The 15,460-nt window shown below is 48.7% G+C and overlaps 1 protein-coding gene across 2 annotated transcripts in view; it reads right to left on the minus strand.

The window, feature by feature from the left end:
- BRPF3 (bromodomain and PHD finger containing 3) overlaps positions 1 to 13,995 on the minus strand; it is a 43,630-nt gene extending 29,635 nt beyond the window's left edge. For both annotated transcript variants that reach the window (XM_038749454.1, XM_038749453.1), the window contains exon 1: positions 13,928 to 13,995. The gene's annotated coding sequence lies outside the window, so the exon portion shown is untranslated. The remainder of the gene's footprint in view (positions 1 to 13,927) is intronic.
- Between the last annotated feature and the right edge of the window lie 1,465 nt (positions 13,996 to 15,460).

The raw sequence follows: 15,460 nt of genomic DNA on the forward strand, positions 1-15,460 counted from the left end.
ACTACGGAGCAGCAGCGTGGGCTAATGGAAAAAAAGCAGGGTCTGGAGTCACGAGAGCTGGGTTCTAATTCTGCCTCTGCCCCTCGCCTGCTGTTATCCTTGGGTAAGTCACTTAACTCAATAAATACAATTGATTGATTAACTTCCCTGGGTCTCAGTTTCCTCATCTATTAAGCGGGGAACTAAATACCTATTCCCCTGTCCCCATAGACGATGCATCTCATCTGCCTTTGTAGCTATCCCAGTGCTTGGCACATAGTAATGCTTAACAAATGTCATTATTATTATTATTCAATCTATCGACCAATGGTATTTATTGAGCATTTACGTGCACAATGCACAGTACTAAGCGCTTACTAAGCGCTAAGAATACACTTTCCCTGCCCAGAGGCAGCGTAGCCTAGTGGATAGAGCACGGTCCTAGGAGTGAGAAGGGCCTGGGTTCTAATCCTAGCTCCACCACCTGCTTGCTGTGTGACCTTGGGCAAGTCACTAGAGAAGCAGCGTGGCTCAGTGGAAAGAGCCCGGGCTTGGGAACCAGAGAATGTGGGTTCTAATCCCAGCTCCGCACTTGTCTGCTGTGTGACCCTGGCCGAGCCACTTCTCTGGGCCTCGGTTACCTCATCTGCAAAATGGGGATTCAGACTGTGAGACCCATGTGGGACAATCTGGTGACCTTGTATCTCCCCCACTGTGCTTGGCACGTAATAAGCGCTTAACAAATACCACTATTATTATTACTTCTCTGTGCCTCAGTTCTCTCATCTGTAAAATGGGGATTAAGACCGTGAGCCCTATGTGGGACAGGGACCGTGTCCATCCCGATTACCTTGTATCTAACCCAACGCTTAGAACAGTTCCTGCCACAGAGTAGGCACTTAATAAATACCATTATTATAAACGACACCTGACCCCACTTTCCATCCCCCTGCTCCTTCCCCAGCGCTAAGAGCATTTCCTGCCACATAGTAAGTGCTTAATAAACACATTATAAGCGACACCTGACTCCCCTTTCCAGCGTGGCTCAGTGGAAAGGGCCTGGGATTAGGAGTCAGAGGTCACGGGTTCTAATCCCAGCTCCTCCACTTGTCGGCTGTGTGACTTTGGGCAAGTCACTTCACTTCTATGTGCCTCAGTGACCTCATCTGTAAATGGGGGATGAAGACTGTGAGCCCCACGTGGGACAACCTGATTACCTTGTATCCCCCACACCAGTGCTTAGAACCGCACTTGGCACATAGGAAGCGCTTAACAAATACCATCATCATCATCAGCGCTAAGAACAGTGCTGGACACATTCATTCATTCACTCAATAGTATTTACTGAGCACTTACCGTGTGCGGAGCACTGTACTAAGCGCTTGGGAAGTCCAAGTTGGCAGCATATAGAGACGGTCCCTACCCAACAGTGGGCTCACAGTCTAGAAGGGGGACGTAGTAAGCGCTTATCACATACCATCGTTATGAGTTCTAATCCCGGCTCCGCCACTTATGGGCTGTGTAACTTTGGGCAAGTCACTTAACTTCTCTGTGCCTCAGTTACCTCATCTGGAAAATGGGGATGAAAACTGTGAGCCCCATGTGGGACAACCTGATTGCCCTGTATCTACCCCAGTGCTTAGAACAGTGCTTGGCACACAGTAAGCGTTTAACAAATACCATTACTATTATTATTACTATTATTATTATTTCCATCCCGCTGGTCCTTGGCAGGCTGAACTCCAAAGGGTCTTGCCCGGCCTGCTTAGAGAAGCAGCGTGGCTTAGTGGCCAGAGCCCGGGCTTTGGGAGTCTGAGGTCGTGGATTCTAATCCCAGCTCCGCCACTTATCAGCTGTGTGACTCTGGGCAAGTCCCTTCACTTCTCTGTGCCTCAGTTGCCTCATCTGTAAAATGGCGATTAGGACTGTGAGCCCCACGTGGGACACCCTGATTACTTTGTATCTCCCCCAGCGCTTAGAACAGTGCTTGGCACATACTAAGTGCTTAACAAATACCATCATTATTATTATTATAACCACGTGGGACAATCTGATGACCTTGTATCTCCCCCAGTGCTTAGAACAGTGCTTGGCACATAGGAAGCGCTTAACAAATACCATTATTATTATTATTATTATTATTATTATTATGTGGGACAACCTGATGACCTTGTATCTCCCCCAGTGCTGAGAACAGTGCTTGGCACATAGGAAGCGCTTAACAAATACCATCATTATTATTATTATTATGTGGGACAACCTGATGACCTTGTATCTCCCCCAGTGCTGAGAACAGTGCTTGGCACATAGGAAGCGCTTAACAAATACCATCATCATTATTATTATTATTACGTGGGACAATCTGATTAACTTGTATCTCCCCCAGCTCTTAGAACAGTGCTTGGCACATCATCATCATCATTATACTATTACAATTATATCATTATTACATTATTATTACATTATATATTGTTATTATAATACCATCATTATTATTACGTGGGACAACCTGATGACCTTGTATCTCCCCCAGCACTTAGAATAGTGCTTGGCACATGATCATTATTATTATATTATAATTATATTATTATTATATATTATTAGAGAAGCAGCATGGCTCAGTGGAAAGAGCCCGGGCTTTGGAGTCAGAGGTCATGGGTTCAAATCCCGGCTCCGCCCATTGTCAGCTGGGTGACTTTGGGCAAGTCACTTCACTTCTCTGGGCCTCAGTTCCCTCGTTTGTAAAATGGGGATTAAGACTGTGAGCCCCCCGTGGGACAACCTGATCACCCTGTAACCTCCCCAGCGCTTAGAACAGTGCTTTGCACATAGTAAGCACTTAATAAAGTCACCATTATTATTATTACACAATCATTGTTATACGTGGGACGACCTGATGACTTTGTATGTCCTCCAGCGCTTAGAACAGTGCTTGGCACATAGTAAGCACTTAATAAATGCCATTATTATTACTATACCATCATCATTATTATTATTCCATGGGACAACCTGATGACCTTGTATCTCCCCAGCACTTAGAACAGTGCTTTGCACATAGGAAGCACTTAATAAATGCCAATATTATTATTATACCATCATTATTATTATTACGTGGGACAAACTGATAACCTTGTATCTCCCCAGCGCTTAGAACAGTGCTTTGCACATAGGAATTGCTTAATAAATGCCATTATTATTATTATTATACCATCATTATTATTATTACGTGGGACAACCTGATGACCTTATATCTCCCCTAGTGCTTAGAACAGTGCTTGGCACATCATCATCATTATTATATTATAATATTATTATTAATATTATTACATTATATATTATAATACCATCATTATTCTTACGTTGCACAACCAGATGATCTTTTATCTCCCCCAGCGCTGAGAACAGTGCTTGGCACATAGGAAGCGCTTAACAAATGCCATCATTATTATTATTAGTTGTTAAGCGCTTCCTATGTGCCGAGCACTGTTCTCAGCGCTGTCGGGGGTGGTGGGAGGGGGGGATATAAGGTCATCAGGTTGTACCATGTAATAATGATAATGGTGGAATAATAATAATAATAATAATGATAATAATGATGATGGCAGAAATACAAGGTAACGTAATAATGATAATGGTGGAATACTAATAATAACAATAATAATAATGATGATGGCATTTGTCAAGCGCTTCCTATGTGCCAAGCACTGTTCTAAGAACTGGGGGGATACGTCATCAGGTTGTCCCATATAATAATAATAATGGTGGAATACTAATAACAATAATAATAATAATAATAATGATGGCATTTGCCAAGCGCTTCCTATGTGCCAAGCACTGTTCCAAGCACTGGGGGAGATACAAGGTCCATCAGGTTGTCCCATGTAATAATAACAATGGTGGAACAATAAGAATAATAATAATAATAATAATAATGATGGCATTTGTTAAGCGCTTCCTATGTGCCAAGCACTGTTCTCAGCACTGGGGGAGGATACAAGGTCATCAGGTTGCCCCACGCAACAATAATAATGGTGGAATAATAATAATAACAATAATAATAATGATGATGGCATTTGTTAAGCGCTTTCTATGTGGCAAGCACTGTTCTAAGCGCTGGGGGGATATAAGGTCATCAGGTTGTCCCACGTAATAAAAATAATGGTGGAAAAATAATAATAATAATGATGATGGCATTTGTTAAGCGCTTCCTATGTGCCAAGCACTGTTCTAAGCACTGGGGGGGGGGATACAAGGTCATCAGGTTGTCCCACGTAATAATAATAATGGTGGAATACTAATAATAACAATAATAATAATAATGATGATGGCATTTGTCAAGCGCTTCCTATGTGCCAAGCACTGTTCTAAGCACTGGGGAGGGGGATACAACATCATCAGGTTGTCCCACGTAATAATGATAATGGTGGAATACTAATAATAACAATAATAATAATAATGATGTTGGCATTTGTTAAGCGCTTCCTATGTGCCAAGCACTGTTCTCAGCGCTGGGGGAGATACAAGGTCATCAGGTTGTCCCACGTAATAATAATAATGGTGGATTAATAATAATAATGATGATGGCATTTGTTAAGCGCTTCCTATGTGCCAAGCACTGGGGGCGGGGGGGACACAAGGTCATCAGGTTGTCCCATGTAATAATAATAATGGTGGAATAATAATAATAACAATAATGATAATAATGATGATGGCATTTGTCAAGCGCTTCCTATGTGCCAAGCACTGTTCTAAGCACTGGGGGAGATACAAGGTCATCAGGTTGGCCCACGTAATAATAGTAATGATGGAATACTAATAATAACAATAATGATAATAATGATGATGGCATAATAATGATGATGGCATTTCTTAAGCGCTTCCTATGTGCCAAGTACTGTTCTAAGCGCTGGGGGAGATACAACGTCATCAGGTTGTCCCACGCAATAATAATAATGGTGGAATACTAATAATAACAATAATAATAATAAGAAGAAGAAGAATAATGATGATGGCATTTGTCAAGCGCTTCCTATGTGCCAGGCACTGTTCTAAGCGCTGGGGGAGATACAAGGTCATCAGGTTGTCCCACGTAATCATAATAATGGTGGAATAATAATAATAATGATGATGGCATTTGTCAAGCGCTTCCAAAGTGCCAAGCACTGTTCTCAGCACTGGGGGAGATACAAGGTCATCAGGTTGTCCCACGTAATAATAATAATAATGGTGGAATACTAATAATAACAATAATAATAATTCATTCATTCAATCGTATTTATTGAGCGCTTACTGTGTGCAGAGCACTGTACTAAGCGCTTGGGAAGTCCAAGTTGGCAACATCTAGAGACGGTCCCTACCCAACAGTGGCTCACAGTCTAGAAATGATAATAATAATAATGTTGCCAACTTGTACTTAGAGTAATTATAAATAGAGGATTAAAGGGTTTGGGAAGTCCAAGTTGGCAACATCTAGAGACGGTCCCTACCCAACAGCGGGCTCACAGTCTAGAAGGGGGAGACAGGCAACAAAACAAAACATATTAACAAAGTAAAATAAATAGAATAAATATGTACAAATAAAAAATAGAGTAATAAATACATACAAACATATATACATCTATACAGGTGCTGTGGGGAAGGGAAGGAGGTAAGATGGGGGGTGGAGAGGGGGATGGGGGGAGAGGAAGGAAGGGGCTCAGTCTGGGAAGGCCTCCTGGAGGAGGTGAGCTCTCAGTAGGGCCTTGAAGGGAGGAAGAGAGCTAGCGCGGTGGATGTGCCAGGCACTGTTCTAAGCACTGGGGTGGGGGATACAAGGTCATCAGGTTGTCCCATGTAATAATAATAATGGTGGAATACTAATAATAACAATAATAATAATAATGATGAGGCATTTGTTCATTCATTCATTCAATCGTATTTATTGAGCACGTACTGTGTGCACAGCACTGTACTAAGTGCTTGGGAAGTCCAAGTTGGCAACATACAGAGAAGGTCCCTACCCAACGGTGGGCTCACAGTCTACAAGGGGGAGACAGAGAACAAAACAAAACATATTAACAAAATAAAATAATTAGAATAAACATGTACAAATACAGTAATAAATACATACAAACATATATACATCTATACAGGTGCTGGGGGGAGGGGAAGGAGGTAAGGCGGGGGGAGGTGGGGGAAGAGGGGGAGAGGAAGGAGGGGGCTCAGTCTGGGAAGGAATAATGATGATGGCATTTGTTCATTCATTCATTCAATCGTATTTATTGAGCGCTTACTGTGTGCGGAGCACTGTGCCAAGCGCTTGCTGTTAAGCGCTTCCTATGTGCCAAGCACCGTTGTCAGCGCTGGGGGAGATACAACGTCATCAGGTTGTCCCACGTAATAATAATGATGGTGGAATACTAATAATAACAATAATAATAATAATAATGGCATTTGTTCATTCATTCATTCTTATTGTGTGCAGAGCACTGTACTAAGCGCTTGTTGTTAAGCGCTTCCTATGTGCCAAACTCTGTTCTCAGCGCTGGGGGGGAAAGCGGGGGGATACAAGGTCGTCAGGTTGTCCCACATAACAACAATAATGGTGGAATACTAATAACAATAATAATAACGATGATGATGGCATTCGTTCATTCATTCATTCTGTGTGCAGAGCACTGTACTAAGCGCTTGTTGTTAAGCGCTTCCTATGTGCCAAGCACTGTTCTCAGCGCCGGGGGGAGGGCGGGGGGGATACAAGGTCATCAGGTTGTCCCACATAACAATAATAATGGTAGAATATTAATAGTAGCAATAATAATAATGATGATGATGGCATTTGTTCATTCATTCATTCTGTGTGCAGAGCACTGTACTAAGCACTTGTTGTTAAGCGCTTCCTATGTGCCAAGCACTGTTCTCAGCGCTGGAGGAGATACAACGTCATCAGGTTGTCCCATGTAATAATAATAAAAGTGGAATACTAATAATAACAATAATAATGATGATGATGATGGCATTTGGTCATTCATTCATCCTTACCGTGTGCAGAGTACTGTACTAAGCGCTTCCTATGTGCCAAGCATTGTTCTCAGCGCTGGGGGAGAAAACAAGGTCATCAGGTTGTCCCACGTGGGGCTCACGGTCTTCATCCATTTTATTATTATTATCATTATAATAATGGGTTACAAGCAGCGTGGCTCAGTGGAAAGAGCCCGGGCTTTGGAGTCAGAGGTCATGGGTTCAAATCCCGGCTCCGCCACTTGTCAGCTGTGTGACTTTGGGCAAGTCGCTTAACTTCTCTGGGCCTCAGTGACCTCATCTGGAAAATGGGGATTAAGACTGTGAGGCCCCCGTGGGACAACCTGATCACCTTGTAAACTCCCCAGCACTTAGAACAGTGCTTTGCACATAGTAAGCGCTTAATAAATGCTATTATTATTATTATTATTATTATTATCATCATCATCCCCCACCCCTCTCCCCCTTGCTGTCCTCACCGGCCCCGCCCACTTCCCCTACTCGCCAGGGCGGTTCATTCATTCAATCGTATTTACTGAGCGCTTACTGTGTGCAGAGCACTGTACTAAGCGCTTGGGAAGGAAAAGTTGGCAACATTATTATTATTATTATCATTATATCATCGCCCCTCCCCCCCTTGCTCTCCTCACCGGCCCCGCCCACTTCCCCTCCTCGCCGGGGCGGTTCATTCATTCAGTCCTATTTATTGAGCGCTTACTGTGTGCAGAGCACTGTACTAAGCGCTTGGGAAGGACAAGTTGGCAACATTATTAGAGAAGCAGCGTGGCTCAGTGGAAAGAGCCCGGGCTTTGGAGCCAGAGGTCATGGGTTCAAATCCCGGCTCCGCCACTTGTCAGCTGTGTGGCTTTGGGCAAGTCACTTCACTTCTCTGGGCCTCAGTTCCCTCATCTGCAAAATGGGGATGAAGACTGTGAGCCCCCCCATGGGGCAACCCGATCACCTTGTAACCTCCCCAGCGCTTAGAACAGTGCTTTGCACAGAGTAAGCGCTTAACAAATGCCATTATTATTATTACCATTTCTCGACTGTGAGCCCACTGTTGGGTAGGGACCGTCTCTACATGTTGCCAACTTGTCCTTCCCAAGCGCTTAGTACGGTGCTCTGCACACAGTAAACGCTCAATAAATACGATTGATTGATTGATCGCCCCTCCCCCCCCTTGCTGTCCTCACCGGCCCCGCCCAGTTCCCCTCCTCGCAGGGGCTGTTCATTCATTCAGTCCTATCTACTGAGCGCTTACTGTGTGCACAGCACTGTACTAAGCGCTTGGGAAGAGGACATTATTATTATTACCATTTCTCGACTGTGAGCCCACTGTTGGGTAGGGACCGTCCCTATATGCTGCCAACTTGTTCTTCCCAAGCGCTTAGTCCAGTGCTCTGCACACAGTAAGCGCTCAATAAATACGATTGATTGATCGCCCCTCCCCCCCTTGCTCCCCTCACCAGCCCCGCCCACTCCCCCTCCTCGCCGGGGCGGTTCGTTCATTCAGTCCTATTTACTGAGCGCTTACTGTGTGCAGAGCACTGTACTGAGCGCTTGGGAAGGACAAGTTGGCAACATTATCATTATTATTATATCATTATTATCATCACCCCTCCCCCCACCTTGCTCTCCTCACCAGCCCACTCCCCCTCCTCGCCGGGGCGCTTCGTTCATTCAGTCCTATTTACTGAGCGCTTACTGTGTGCAGAGCACTGGACTAAGCGCTTGGGAAGGACAAGTTGGCAACATTATCATCATTATTATTATTATCATTATCATCATCATCGCCCCTCCCCCCGCCTTGCTCTCCTCACCAGCCCCGCCCACTCCCCCTCCTCGCCGGGGCGCTTCATTCATTCAGCCCTATTTACTGAGCGCTTACTGTGTGCAGAGCACTGGACTAAGCGCTTGGGAAGGACAAGTTGGCAACATTATCATTATTATTATTATAATCATCGCCCCTCCCCCCGCCTTGCTCTCCTCACCCGCCCACTCCCCCTCCTCTTCGGGGCGCTTCATTCATTCAGTCCTATTTACTGAGCGCTTGGGAAGGACAAGTTGGCAACATTATCATTATTATTATATTATGATTATCATCGCCCCTCCCCCCACCTTGCTCTCCTCACCAGCCCACTCCCCCTCCTCGCCGGGGCGCTTCATTCATTCAGCCCTATTTACTGAGCGCTTACTGTGGGCAGAGCACTGGACTAAGCGCTTGGGAAGGACAAGTTGGCAACATTATCATTATTAATTATTATTATTATTATTATTATTATTATATTATTATCATCGCCCCCCCCGCCTGGCTCTCCTCACCAGCCCACTCCCCCTCCTCGCCGGGGCGGTTCGTTCATTCAGTCCTATTTACTGAGCGCTTACTGTGTGCAGAGCACTGTACTAAGCGCTTGGGAAGGACAAATTGGCAACAATATTATGATTATTATTATTATCATCGCCCCTCCCCCCGCCTTGCTGTCCTCACCGGCCCCGCCCACTCCCCCTTCCTCGCCGGGGCGCTTCGTTCATTCAGTCCTATTTACTGAGCGCCTACTGTGGGCAGAGCACTGTACTGACCGCTTGGGAAGGCCAAATTGGCAACATTATCATTATTATTATATTACTATTATCATCGCCCCTCCCCCCGCCTTGCCCTCCTCGCCGGGGCGGTTCGTTCATTCAGTCCAATTTACTGAGCGCCTACTGTGGGCAGAGCACTGTACTGAGCGCTTGGGAAGGACAAATTGGCAACATTATCATTATTATTATTATTATCATCGCCCCTCCCCCCACCTTGCTCTCCTCACCAGCCCACTCCCCCTCCTCGCCGGGGCGCTTCATTCATTCAGTCCTATTTATTGAGCGCCTACTGTGTGCAGAGCACTGGACTAAGCGCTTGGGAAGGACAAATTGGCAACAATAGCATGATTATTATTATTATCATCGCCCCTCCCCCCGCCTTGCTCTCCTCGCCGGGGCGGTTCGTTCATTCAGTCCTATTTACTGAGCGCCTATTGTGTGCAGAGCACTGTACTGAGCGCTTGGGAAGGCCAAGTTGGCAACATTATTATTATTATTAGTTATTATTATCATCATCGCCCCTCCCCCCGCCTTGCTCTCCTCACCGGCCCCGCCCACTCCCCCTTCCTCTCCGGGGCGCTTCGTTCATTCAGTCCTATTTACTGAGCGCCTACTGTGGGCAGAGCACTGCACTGAGCGCTTGGGAAGGACAAATTGGCAACATTATCATTATTATTATTATCATCGCCCCTCCCCCCACCTTGCTCTCCTCACCAGCCCACTCCCCCCCCTCGCCGGGGCGGTTCGTTCATTCAGTCCTATTTACTGAGCGCCTACTGTGTGCAGAGCACTGTACTGAGCGCTTGGGAAGGACAAATTGGCAACATTATTATTATTACTATTATCATCATCATCGATCCCTCCCCCCGCCTTGCTCTCCTCACCAGCCCACTCCCCCTCCTCTCCGGGGCGGTTCGTTCATTCAGTCCTATTTACTGAGCGCCTACTGTGGGCAGAGCACTGGACTGACCGCTTGGGAAGGCCAAATTGGCAACATTATCATTATTATTATTATTATATTATGATTATCATCGCCCCTCCCCCCGCCTTGCTCTCCTCACCCGCCCACTCCCCCTCCTCTCCGGGGCGCTTCGTTCATTCAGTCCTATTTACTGAGCGCTTACTGTGGGCAGAGCACTGGACTGACCGCTTGGGAAGGCCAAATTGGCAACATTATCATTATTATTATTATTATATTATGATTATCATCGCCCCTCCCCCCGCCTTGCTCTCCTCACCCGCCCACTCCCCCTCCTCTCCGGGGCGCTTCGTTCATTCAGTCCTATTTACTGAGCGCTTACTGTGGGCAGAGCACTGGACTGACCGCTTGGGAAGGCCAAATTGGCAACATTATCATTATTATTATTATTATTATATTAGGATTATCATCGCCCCTCCCCCCGCCTTGCTCTCCTCACCCGCCCACTCCCCCTCCTCTTCGGGGCGCTTCGTTCATTCAGCCCTACTTTCTGAGCGCTTACTGTGGGCAGAGCACTGGACTAAGCGCTTGGGAAGGACAAATTGGCAACATTATTATTATTATCATCATCATCGATCCCTCCCCCCGCCTTGCTCTCCTCACCAGCCCACTTCCCCTCCTCGCAGGGGCGGTTCATTCATTCAGTCCTATCTACTGAGCGCTTACTGTGTGCACAGCACTGTACTGAGCGCTTGGGAAGGATAAAGTGGCAACAATAGTATGATTATTATTATTATCATCGCCCCTCCCCCCCTTGCTCTCCTCACCGGCCCCGCCCACTCCCCCCCTCCTCTCCGGGGCGCTTCGTTCATTCAGTCCTATTTACTGAGCGCTTACTGTGGGCAGAGCACTGGACTGACCGCTTGGGAAGGCCAAATTGGCAACATTATCATTATTATTATTATTATATTATGATTATCATCGCCCCTCCCCCCGCCTTGCTCTCCTCACCCGCCCACTCCCCCTCCTCTCCGGGGCGCTTCGTTCATTCAGTCCTATTTACTGAGCGCTTACTGTGGGCAGAGCACTGGACTGACCGCTTGGGAAGGCCAAATTGGCAACATTATCATTATTATTATTATTATTATATTAGGATTATCATCGCCCCTCCCTCCGCCTTGCTCTCCTCACCCGCCCACTCCCCCTCCTCTTCGGGGCGCTTCGTTCATTCAGCCCTACTTACTGAGCGCTTACTGTGGGCAGAGCACTGTACTGAGCGCTTGGGAAGGACAAATTGGCAACATTATTATTATTATCATCATCATCGATCCCTCCCCCCGCCTTGCTCTCCTCACCAGCCCACTTCCCCTCCTCGCAGGGGCGGTTCATTCATTCAGTCCTATCTACTGAGCGCTTACTGTGTGCACAGCACTGTACTGAGCGCTTGGGAAGGATAAAATGGCAACAATATTATGATTATTATTATTATCATCGCCCCTCCCCCCCCTTGCTGTCCTCACCGGCCCCGCCCACTCCCCCCCTCCTCTCCGGGGCGCTTCATTCATTCAGTCCTATTTACTGAGCGCCTACTGTGGGCAGAGCACTGTACTGAGCGCTTGGGAAGGACAAATTGGCAACATTATCATTATTATTATTATTATTATTATCATCGCCCCTCCCCCCACCTTGCTCTCCTCACCAGCCCACTCCCCCTCCTCGCCGGGGCGGTTCATTCATTCAGTCCTATTTACTGAGCGCCTACTGTGTGCAGAGCACTGTACTGAGCGCTTGGGAAGGACAAATTGGCAACATTATTATTATTACTATTATCATCATCATCGATCCCTCCCCCCGCCTTGCTCTCCTCACCAGCCCACTCCCCCTCCTCTCCGGGGCGGTTCGTTCATTCAGTCCTATTTACTGAGCGCTTACTGTGGGCAGAGCACTGTACTGAGCGCTTGGGAAGGCCAAATTGGCAACATTATCATTATTATTATTATTATTATTATTATATTATGATTATCATCGCCCCTCCCTCCGCCTTGCTCTCCTCACCCGCCCACTCCCCCTCCTCTTCGGGGCGCTTCGTTCATTCAGCCCTACTTACTGAGCGCTTACTGTGGGCAGAGCACTGTACTGAGCGCTTGGGAAGGACAAATTGGCAACATTATTATTATTATCATCATCATCGATCCCTCCCCCCGCCTTGCTCTCCTCACCAGCCCACTTCCCCTCCTCGCAGGGGCGGTTCATTCATTCAGTCCTATCTACTGAGCGCTTACTGTGTGCACAGCACTGTACTGAGCGCTTGGGAAGGATAAAATGGCAACAATATCATGATTATTATTATTATCATCGCCCCTCCCCCCCTTGCTGTCCTCACCGGCCCCGCCCACTCCCCCCCTCCTCTCCGGGGCGCTTCATTCATTCAGTCCTATTTACTGAGCGCCTACTGTGGGCAGAGCACTGTACTGAGCGCTTGGGAAGGACAAATTGGCAACATTATCATTATTATTATTATTATCATCGCCCCTCCCCCCACCTTGCTCTCCTCACCAGCCCACTCCCCCTCCTCGCCGGGGCGGTTCGTTCATTCAGTCCTATTTACTGAGCGCTTACTGTGGGCAGAGCACTGTACTGAGCGCTTGGGAAGGCCAAATTGGCAACATTATCATTATTATTATTATTATTATTATTATCACCGCCCCTCCCCCCACCTTGCTCTCCTCACCAGCCCACTCCCCCTCCTCTTCGGGGCGCTTCGTTCATTCAGCCCTATTTACTGAGCGCCTACTGTGGGCAGAGCACTGTACTGAGCGCTTGGGAAGGACAAGTTGGCACCATTATTATTATTATTACTATTAGTTATTATTATCATCACCGCCCCTCCCCCCGCCTCGCTCTCCTCACCGGCCCCGCCCACTCCCCCCCCTCGTCGCCGGGGCGGTTGCCCCCCCCCCGGGGCCGGCGGGCGACCTGCTCGGCCCTTTCGGGAGCCCATTTCTCCGGCAGAAACCTTAATTTAAGGATCCTTAGTCCCGGGGAGGGGAACAAAAAGGCGAGCCCCGTCCGGCGGCCCCGGGCCGAGCGAGGCCCGCGGCCGGTCCGTGAGGGGGGACGGAGGGGGGAGGGGCGCGCGCGCGCGCGCCTTCCCTCTCGCCGCCCATTGGCCGGCGGGCCTGTCCGTCACGCGGCGCGCGCGCCCGGCCCCGGCGGCCAATGGGGAGGGGGCCGGTGGGCGGGGCCGCCGCCCCGGCGGCCAATAGGGAGGGGCGCGGTGGGCGGGGCGCCGCCCGTCGGGTTCCAGAGCCGAGGGGGGAGACAAGATGGCGGCGGGAGGGGGCCCCCTCTCCTCAGGGTTTCCCGCCCCACCCTTCTCCGCCCGCTCGCTCCCGACGGGCCGCTCTCCGCTCGGCGACCCCTTCGAACCCGGCCGCCCCGCGTTACCTCAGCCGCGTCCTCTCGGCCGGGGAGCGCCGCCTCTGCTGCGCCGGGGAAGGGGGGCTAAAATGGAGCCGCCGCCAAAGAGAGGAGACGGAGGGAGGGCGGGAGGGAGGGAGGGATCAGCCCCCAGGCAAAGGCCCGCCCCTCCGGGACCCCCGCCTTCGGCGGCCGGGGCCACCACAGGAGCGCGCCAGCCCCAGCTCCAGCCGCCGCCGCCGCCGCCGCCGCCACGGGGGCCCCTCCCCTCCTCAGCCGCACGGTGGCGGTGTCGACGCCACCCGGCGCGCGCGCGCGCGCGCGTGCCCGTCTCCGGCGCGCCCCCGATGAGGGGAGCTCGACGCCTCCCGCCCCCCGCAGTCGTTGTGGGGTTGGGGGGCCGCCGCTTAGTGACGGTGGTATTTGGGAAGCGCCTCCCATGGGCTTCCTGATGGTATTTGGGAAGCGCCTCCTGCGTGCTTAATAACGGGGGCATTTGGGAGGCGCTTCCTGTGTGCTTCATAGTGGTATTTGGGAAGCGCTTCCTTGTGTGCTTAATAATGAGGGTGTTTGGGAAGCGCTTCCTTGTGTGCCTAATAATGAGGGTGTTTGGGAAGCGCTTCCTACGTGCTTAATAATGAGGGTATTTGGGAAGCGCTTCCTACGTGCTTAATAATGAGGGTATTTGGGAAGCGCTTCCTACGTACTTAATGAGGGTATTTGGGAAGCGCTTCCTATGTGCTTAATAATGAGGGTATTTGGGAAGCGCTTCCTACGTGCTTAATAATGAGGGTATTTGGGAAGCACTTCCTACGTGCTTAATAATGAGGGTATTTGGGAAGCGCTTCCTACGTGCTTAATAATGAGGGTATTTGGGAAGCGCTCCCTACGTGCTTAATAGTGAGGGTATTTGGGAAGCGCTTCCTACGTGCTTAATAACGAGGGTATTTGGGAAGCGCTTCCTACGTGCTTAATAATGGGGGTATTTGGGAAGCGCTTCCTTGTGTGCTTAATAATGAGGGTATTTGGGAAGCGCTTCCTACGTGCTTAATAATAAGGGGATTTGGGAAGCGCTTCCTACGTGCTTAATAATGAGGGTATTTGGGAAGCGATCCCTACGTGCTTAATAACGAGGGTGTTTGGGAAGCGCTTCCTGTGTGCTTCATAATGGTATTTGGGAAGCGCTTCCTACGTGCTTAATAATGAGGGTATTTGGGAAGCGCTTCCTTGTGTGCTTAATAATGAGGGTATTTGGGAAGCGCTTCCTACGTGCTTAATAATGGGGGTATTTGGGAAGCGCTTCCTTGTGTGCTTAATAATGAGGGTATTTGGGAAGCGCTTCCTACGTGCTTAATAATGGGGGTATTTGGGAAGCGCTTCCTGCGTGTTTAATAATGAGGGTATTTGGGAAGCGCTTCCTACGTGTTTAATGAGGGTATTTGGGAAGCGCTTCCTACGTGCTTAATGAGGGTATTTGGGAAGCGCTTCCTACGTGCTTAATAATGGGGGTATTTGGGAAGCGCTTCCTGCGTGTTTAATAATGAGGGTATTTGGGAAGCG

This window comes from Tachyglossus aculeatus, chromosome 7 (genome assembly GCF_015852505.1).
Source record: "Tachyglossus aculeatus isolate mTacAcu1 chromosome 7, mTacAcu1.pri, whole genome shotgun sequence".
Lineage (NCBI taxonomy): Eukaryota > Metazoa > Chordata > Mammalia > Monotremata > Tachyglossidae > Tachyglossus > Tachyglossus aculeatus.